We start from the raw sequence: 9,419 nt of genomic DNA on the forward strand, positions 1-9,419 counted from the left end.
CTTTCTGCTTCTTTCATCCTAAACTCTAAGTATAATTTGTATTTTCTTGTCCTGAAAAAATCTGCTTGGATTTGCACTGTGAAGTTCCTGTTTCGCAGCATGCACATTGCTCTGTGTAATCACTGTATTTTAAAGTTTCATCTTGTGTGGTATATAAGTCATCTAAACATTCACTGTGAGCTGAACGATTTTTTATCTGTTAAGTAAATAAGAGGAAACGCACATACCAAACTGAAAAGGAGTACTTGTGGCACCTTAGAGACTAACCAATTTATTTGAGCATGAGCTTTCGTGAGCTACAGCTCACTTCATCGGATGCATACCGTGGAAACTGTATCCACGTGCAGTTTCCACGGTATGCATCCGATGAAGTGAGCTGTAGCTCACGAAAGCTCATGCTCAAATAAATTGGTTAGTCTCTAAGGTGCCACAAGTACTCCTTTTCTTTTTGCGAATACAGACTAACACGGCTGTTACTCTGAAACATACCAAACTGCTGCCTTTATAAGCCCTGGAGAACGGTCCAAATCCAATGTAACTGAATAAGTAGATGCTGGAGTTTGATATGACTACAATATTCCCATTGCTTAAGTGCATAATGTTTAACATCTAATATCATTTAATGATATATCAAGATACAGTCTAAAGTCCATACAGTGTGGAAACTGCACTGTAAGCTTGATCTGATCACAACTATATGAACACGCTATACTTTAGATTCACCCTCCAGAAGTGTAGTCTCCAAATCTTCTCTCCAACAATAAAATGGATAGGTATGTCAGTTCACTTGTCGGATGTCAAATCTAGATTACCTGTCAGATGCATTCCACTAGATGGCAGCTCCATGGGTGCCTCCCCCAGCCCCCCCAATAGATTTTAAGGACAGAAGGAATCACCACTGGGATCATCTAGTCTGACCTCCTGCATAACACAAGTCATAAGACTTCACTTAATTAATTATTGCTTCAAGTCCAATAGCTACAGCTGAACTACAGCACATCTTTCAGAAAACTATGGATGCTCTTATAAATCAGGTTTTAAGTAATGGAAAAACCACCACGGCAACTGGTAACTTACCTTGACTTAAAAATGTGTACCTTATTTCTTAATATGTAGTCTGTTTGTCTAGCTTCAACTTCCAACCATTGGAGCTTGTTATATCCTTTGTCTGTTGGATTGAAGGGATCGTTATCAAATTTCTATTTCCCATTTAAGTTCTTATAGACTAATCAAGTCACCCCTTAACGTTCTCTTTGATAAGCTGAATGGACTGAGATCCTTGAGTCTTTCACTATATGGTATGTCCTTTAATCTCTTAATCACTCTGTGGCTCTTTTCTGAACTCCCTCTATTTTTTCAACTTCCTTCCTGAGTTGTGGACACCAGAATTGGACATACTATTCCAGCAGTGTTTCACCAGTGCCATACAGTGGTAATAAGATCGCCCTGCTTCTATTTGATAGTCCCCTATTTATATAAAATTCTTTGATGTTAGTCCTTTTAGTCAGAGTCACACTGGAAGCTCATCTTCAGCTGCTTATCCATCATGACTCCCCCTTCCATCTTCTTCAGACTCTGTCCCAGGATTGATCTTCCCCCTCCCCGTACATATGGCCTACATTCTCTGTTCCTATATATGACCTTGCATTTGGCCACACTGAAACCAGAGCTGTGAGAAGAACCAATTTTTTAGCTTGCTGGCAATTCTGAAAATTCTAAAATAAGTTGTTTCAAGCTGAACTAAAAAAACAATTAAAAAAAATTCAGTTAACTAAAGAGTCAAAAAATGTGTTTCAGGTCATACAAAATGTTTCATTTTAAAAACCTAAATGTTTTGGCTTTGACTATTTTTATATCTTGATTTTTAATACAATTAAAGAAAATTTTGAAGTGAAATTCATTTCAAGTCCAAAAACATCAAAATATTGTGTTTTGAAAAAAATGTACAAATATATCCAAAACAACATTTCCTTTTTTCCTGACAAACAAGTCATTGAAATTGATAAAGACACAAAATGTTTTGGTGTTGCCAAACCTGCATCTTTCTCCCAAAACGTTTTGGCTGAAAAATGTTACTCAGCATTCATTGAAAAAAACCTTTAAAAAAACAAAGCCAAACCCTGTTCCCAGTTTACTGAGCAGCGACCTGTCTTCATTATTTATCACTCCCTCAGTCTTTGAGTCATCTGCAAACTTTCAGCAATGATTTTGTCCCAGCTCATTGAATAAATAGTGTAGGGCCCTACTAGAAACATACTATCCTAATGAGGATTCCTCATTTGCCATTATATTATGAGATTACTGCATTGTCCAGTTTTTAATTCATTTAAGGTGTGTCTCATCTCTAGTCTAGTTTCAGAGAAGCAGCTGTGTTAGTCTATATTCACAAAAAGAAAAGGAGTACTTGTGGCACCTTAGAGACTAACCGATTTATTTGCGCATAAGCTTTTGTGAGCTACAGCTCACTTCATCGGATGCATTCAGTGGCAAATACAGTGAGGAGATTTATATACACACAGAACATGAAAAAATGGGTCTCTTGATTTTGTCTCATTCTAGTTTCTTAATCAAAGTGCTGCACGATACCAAGTTAAATGCCTTACAGAAGTCCAAGCATATTAAATCAATACTATTCCTTTTATCAAACCTGCAATCTCAAAATGTGATAGATCTTATCAAACTATTTCCCATAAATCCACATTGATTGACATTATATTACCCTCTTAATTATTGATTAATGGAGTCCTGAATCTGCCATTTCATTATTTCCCCCCCTCCGCCGCCCCAAGATAGGCTATCAGGCCTAGGTAGCTGACCCTGTTTATCCTTTTTAAATACTGGAATAATGTTAGTTTTCTTCCAGTCCTCTTGAACTTCTCCAGTGTTCTGAGAGTTCTAAATGGTCCCTACCGCTCCTCCAGTAGCTTTTAAAGCTCTTTGGTAAGAGTTAGCTGGACATGCTGATTTAGAGATCTTTAGCTTTAGTGCTTGTCTTCCACACAAACTGTGGAATCTAATCAATACTAGGGATATTGCATCGTTGGTAACCATGTTTTTCCTCCCTTATGTCCTAAGAGAAACATTTGGAATGATGGTTTTCTGAACACTTCATCACAAGCCCACATTTTAGGACTGACTCACTTACCCAGAAAAAAAAAAAAGCAGCCTACTGGAAGCTATATCTGCCAATAGTTTGCATAAATTTTTCCCAAAGAATAAGATAAGAATTTCTGGTCCTTTAAAGCAATAAGGGGCAGAACTGATGTCAAAGTGCATGGGTGTTGACATTTATTTCGTGTTAAGAGATTTAATTCTTAATTTACACAACAATGCAGGTAAATAACTGAATATTAAATGGCTTTTGTGCATTATAGCTTTTTGTTTCGACCAAGAACATTTAGAGTAGTTGTGGAAGTAGTTATGTTCCCCACCCCAGATGTTTTTGCGCTAAACTCCTGAAAACCATAACAGAGAACATATACTTAATTATTGTTTACAGCATTTGTCAGATTGCACAATCTTGCAAAGGAGCCAACAACACTTCTTCCCATTGCATTCTGTATGAAAGTTTTAAACACACCCCTTTATCTGCTTGGAGAACGACATAAGTACTTTCGTAAGCTAGAAAATCTGCCCTCATTAAATAAAACAGATTTTTTTGTTTTGTTTTTGTGATTAGCTACCTGATGAACTACAAAAAGAAAAGGAGTACTTGTGGCACCTTAGAGACTAACCAATTTATTTGAGCATGAGCTTTCGTGAGCTACAGCTCAGCTGTAGCTCACGAAAGCTCATGCTCAAATAAATTGGTTAGTCTCTAAGGTGCCACAAGTACTCCTTTTCTTTTTGCGAATACAGACTAACACGGCTGTTCCTCTGAAACCTGATGAACTACAGTTATTCTTCAGGAACAGAATATTTTCCTTGGAGAAAGTCTGAGTTAAGACATTCCCAAATAACACTGGCAGAGGTTTTCAAGGTTTGTTAAATCTTATAATAGCCTGGTTAGCAGGCTGTATTTGCGTGCTGAATTCAACTTTGTAGCTTCCCTTTATCAGTTCTTATTGTTTATGGCAAGGAGGGAACATACCTTTTGTGTTGCATTACCCACCTACAGGATAGTGAGCGGAAGACAGAGCATGTTAACTGAGACATGCCCTACTTTTCACAGTTCAGATCCTTGTTTCCTCCCAAAGCTACAGCTTTTCACAGGCAATTCCTGTTTATGACTATATACATAAGCTATGGGATTCCAGAACTTGGGATTCCAGTTATAAATATCTGAATATGGGTTTTGCATTTATCTTCCAAATGGATGTTAAACAGTTTTGAGCATCTGAATTCTCCTTTCATCAATCCAATGCAAGTCAACTGGGCCTAATCTACATAGGGAAATACATAGAGATGGTTTTGGTCCAAGATAAGGTCTGCCCGTTCTTTTATACACAAGGGCATTTGATTTCCCTCAAACTCAGCCCCAGATCCACAAAAGTATTTAGGTTCCTAACATCCACTGATTGCAATCAAAGTTAGGAGCCTAAATACTTTTGTGGATCTGGGACTTTACCCCTTCTCTTCCAAATAGCAGCAAGTGTTATGCAAAGGTTGTTAGTATTTATGTTTAATACAGTGGTGTCTAAGGATAAGACTTTCAAGGACATAACAGAGCAGTCCCACCCACCCCCAGTCTGACACATTCTGTGTTGTTAAGGAGGATGAAAGTCATGTGGAAGGAGAACATTAATCTGGAGTGGAGGGAAACCATCCCATAGTTGGAACCCTCCTTAAAGATGATGTGCTGGTACCCTCTCCCACTAAGGATACCCCTCCTGGGGAGGGAACCCTAGTTATTAGGAAGAGCCAGGTAATAGTAATTAGGGATTTGATCATTAGAAGTATAGATAATTGGGTTTGTGATGACCAGGAGAACTGCATGGTAAATTGCCTGCCAGATGCAAAGGTTGTGGATCTCAAGAGGCATCTAGAGATATGTGCAGTGCTGGAGACGAACCAGTGACATTGGGAGAGGTAGGAGAGAAGTCCTGGAAGCCAACTTTAGGCTGCTAGATAAGAGATTGAAGTCCAAGACCTCCCATGGGAGCATCCTCTGAACTGCTTACAGCTCCACATGCAGGGTCAGAAAGACAGGCAGAATTGCAAGGTCTAAATGCCTGGAGGAGACGATGGTGTGGGGAGGAGAGTTTTAGATTTTTTAGCAACTTTTGGGAAAAGGAGGAGCCTATTCAGGAAAGATGGGCTCCACCTAAAAACAAAAACACAAACACAAACACATCCAGACTGCTGGCATGTAAAATTGAAAAGACTGTAGGATATTTTTTAAACTAGGGGAAAGCTGACAGGTGTGAAGGAGCATATGGTTCAGGCAGAGACATCTCTTGGAGAAGAATTTATTAAAGGGGGAAATCTGAAGTAAATATGAATATGAAGTAAAGAGGATAGGAAAGAAGTTGGTAATGTACAGGTAGAAGATAGAGTGGAACAGTCAAAATGACTGCAACACCACACCTATGATTGCATATGTTGCCACCTGAAGTGTGAAATCCATGCAAATTTCATATAGTCATATAATCTGTCTAGCTTTATAGAAAATTTATAAACTCTTACAACCTATACCAGAGGAATTTGACACTTTTTGGCTTACCTAAAACTATCACTTTTAAACTAATCACAGATACTAGCAAATACCTTGATTAGCCAAATAAAAAATTAAGCAGTTACATTTTCACTGCGCTCAATATTAGCTGCCCGTTAAAATCTGTAGATGTCCAAAGAGGATGTTCCAATAAAGAAGTCAATTGCATTTCTATAATACCTTTAAATCTACAACTCACAGGATCTCAGAGCTTCACAAAACATGTGCATTCAGCACCACTGAATTGCAACCACTAACTAGCACAGGTGGTGCAGGGAGAAGAAATAAACTGGCAAAGAACAAGTCAAATCCAATTCTTTAGAAAGGACCAGTAGCTTTCTAATATATTCACATGGACTACACTGGACCCCAGGTTACAAGGTGATATTGAAAAGTTAACTGCATGAATCTCAGTTTCTCTCTTTCCAGAAGATGAAGGGCAGAATCCACTGGGATCAGAACTGGCGTTTCAAATCAAGTCATTACCTCATACCATGGACTGTGAAAGAAAGATGTTATTAAACAGTTTGGAGCATTTAAATTCTCCTTTTATCAATCCAACTGGGCCTAATCTACATCAGGAAATTGAGACAGTGTTTTGGTCCATGATAGGGCCAGCCTATTCTTTCACAGCTAATGGCATTTATTTCCCCTCAAACTTTGGCCCAGATCCACAAAGATATTTAGGTTCCTAACGTCCAGTCTTTTCTCGGTTAGACTAAAACCAGAAACTTTGCACAACACACCTCTCTTGGCAGTCAGGGAAAGCAAATTTGCACTTTATACCAATAAAATACTATTGATTAGATTCACTTTCTCATCTGCAACAATACAATGATATTGTTCCTTTCCCCCAGATACCAGATTATATACTTTATGGTTCAGTTTCTCCGAAAGCATTACCTCAAGACATCTCTTTCTATTGCTAAACTATTCTGTAGTACATACTCTACAAGAGAAAAATTGCAGTTTCATTATATAGTTTGGAAGATTAGCTGTCAGTTAAAGTCAATTTCCAGGCTAAATAAAGATCAAGAAGCAGGACACATCTGAAAATGACAGCTTTCAGAAAAGGAAGCCCTATAGAACAGGGATGCTTTCCCAAAACACATTCTGCTTACTAAAGTTTATTTCATTTCAATCAAAAGGACAGAAACAGCCACCTGCTTTAAGAGCGGACCTATTCAACCTAACGTGCAGCAAGAGATCGGTCTCCTGCCGAGCGCTCAGCAAGCCCTGCCCGCCCATCAGAAGCCGCGGACAGGTTCAGTCCAGACCCGGCTAGCCGCAGGCCCGCCGAGCTTCACAGCGTATCGCCCACCTCGAGGCGGCCGGAGCCGGACCTTCCCTTCGCACCGCACGGGCCAGGCCCTCCGGCAGCTAATGCCCCAGACCTCAGCGACCGCGGCATCAGGCGGCTGCGTCCCCGCGAGGGCTCTGAGCGCCAGGGCGGCGGCGCCGGCGACCCACCGGGACGGGCTCTGCCCCCGCCCTCGGGGCCCAAGGGAGCCGGCCCAGCTCACCTACTTCGCCACCCAAGAATCCGCGGGCGGGAACGACGGGCCCGGGGCGGAGGCCGGGGCCGGGGCGGAGGCCGGGCCGCGCCGAAGCCCCGCGGGCCGCGCCCCAGGGGGCCCGCCGGGACCGGGCTGTGCGGCGCCGCGAGCCCCCCAGCCGGGGCGGCCTGGCGCGCAGGGAGGCGGGGCAGGGCCAGGCGCCTTGGCAACCGGCCCCTAGCAACGGCCGCCCCCCCCCGTACTCACAGGCCCGTGGTGCCGGCGGGCAGCGGCGGGATCCTCCGGCGGCCCGCGCCCGGCCCCCCCGGCAGGCGGAGGCGGCTGCAGTCCAGCAGGCCGCGGCGGCAGGAGCAGGGCGCGGCGCAGGCCTCGCCGGGCGGCCCCCCGGCCGCGCACAGCCCGCACAGCAAGAGCAGCAGGGGCAGCGCCCCGCGCCGCCGCCGCCCCGCTCCTCGCATCCTGCCGGCCGCGGCCCTGCCCCAGGCGGCTGCGGGGCGCGCGCAGGCCGGCGGAGCCGCGAGCCCCGCCCACCGCGCGCGGCGTCCGACCGGCCAGGTGACAGGCAGCAGGGGGCGGGGCTACGAGCTGGCACCTGAAGGGGGCGGAGCCAGTAGAGGGAGGTGAGGCGACAACTCGCGCGCTCTAAGGGGTGGGGCTAGAGCGTGACCGCTCACGTGGGAGGAGCCAGCCTGGGGAGGGGGTGGGGCTTCTGTCCCTGGGCGGGTTCTTGGCTCCCGCGTGGGAGGAGATTGAGCCGGGCCCCTCACGGGGGGAAGTGGGGGCGCCAGAGCCCGGAGCGCTGCGGAAGATGTGGCCGTGCTGCCGCTCCTGCTGTGCCTGGTCCGGGGGTAAAGCGAGAGCGCGCTCGCCAGGGCTCGTCCTCCGGCCCCGCGCACCAGCCAGAAGCTCCCGGGACGTGTGTCATTAACGCGCCATAGCAGCCAAATGTAAAATTAAAATTGAATGCAACTTCTAAAGCAGGGGACAGGGGAAAGAAAACACAAGACTCAGCCATTGAACAAAGCTCTTCTTAAAACCCATCCAGGCAAAGGGATGGGGGAGGGGGGTTTCTCATAGAGCAGCTGGGAGGGGGAACAGCATCTGGAGTGTAGGAAGTTGTGATTTATTATTATATTATGGGCACATCCAAAGGCCCAAGTTGCTACCTTTAAAATGATATTTCATTTGTATAGCAATAATCTCCCCCGCAGAAATGCTGAGCTGATCATATGGTTGAAATGCAATTCAATCAGTGGGATATTGTCAACTTAAAAACCGCATTTCCATCTGAAAATTTCCTTCTATCTGTCGTTACAAAGAACCCCTAGGATTTCTATAATGAAGAAAGGTCAGAGAGACTTCTCTATTTTTCCCTACCTTTTTTCAATTTGTTTACTTTATGGATGGTCTACTACACTGTTTTACAGATGGTCAGTTGCATTTCCTGTCTCTGAAGTGGATTGGGGCTGTGCCTTTAAGGACTGTGGTTCCCAGACTGGGAGTCTGGGGGGTGGGCTGTGAAGCTCTTGCTTTTATGCACAGTCAGTTGGAACCAGACTCAGAATAATGCAGATCTCTTGCAAGCATTTTAAGCATAGTGATCACTCATCACCACCTCATACAGTAGCACCATGGCATCACAATACTCATGCTCTGTGTATGTTCTTCCTCTGGCTGCACAAGCGGGTGTAATCAGTAATTGTAGGGGGCACAGTGCCCATCTATAAAAAGGGAAATAAGGCCAACCCAGGAAATTACAGACCAGTCACCTTAACTTCAGTACCTGGAAACATAATGGAGCAAATAATTAAGCAATCAGTTTGCAAACATATAGAAGATAATGAGGTGATAAATAGCAGTCAGCATGGATTTGTCAAGAACAAATCATGTCAAAGCAACCTGATAGCATTCTTTGACAGGGTAACAAGCCTTGTGAATATGGGGGAAGCTGTAGATGTGGAATATCTTGACTTTAGTAAGGCTTTGGATATTGTCTCGCATGATCTTCTCATAAACTAACTAGGGAAATACAACCTAGATGGAGCTACTATAAGTGCATAACTGGTTGGAAAACAGTTCCCAGAGAGTTTCCACTGAATGCATCCGATGAAGTGAGCTGTAGCTCACGAAAGCTCATGCTCAAATAAATTGGTTAGTCTCTAAGGTGCCACAAGTCCTCCTGTTCTTGTTCCCAGAGAGTAGTTATCAGTGGTTCACAGTCATGCTGGAAGGACACAATGAGTGGGGTC

General features: G+C 44.0%; 1 protein-coding gene across 3 annotated transcripts in view; it reads right to left on the minus strand.

Annotated features, from left to right (window-relative positions):
* The window catches only part of LRIG2 (leucine rich repeats and immunoglobulin like domains 2), a 143,779-nt gene extending 136,256 nt beyond the window's left edge, over positions 1 to 7,523 (minus strand). For 2 of the 3 annotated variants that reach the window (XR_007353467.2, XR_007353466.2), the window contains exon 1: positions 7,417 to 7,523. The gene's annotated coding sequence lies outside the window, so the exon portion shown is untranslated. The remainder of the gene's footprint in view (positions 1 to 7,416) is intronic. The other variant, XM_048826817.2, reaches the window with a different exon arrangement.
* Positions 7,524 to 9,419: the final 1,896 nt, after the last annotated feature.

This window comes from Caretta caretta, chromosome 21 (assembly GCF_965140235.1).
Source record: "Caretta caretta isolate rCarCar2 chromosome 21, rCarCar1.hap1, whole genome shotgun sequence".
In the NCBI taxonomy this organism is placed as follows: Eukaryota; Metazoa; Chordata; order Testudines; family Cheloniidae; genus Caretta; species Caretta caretta.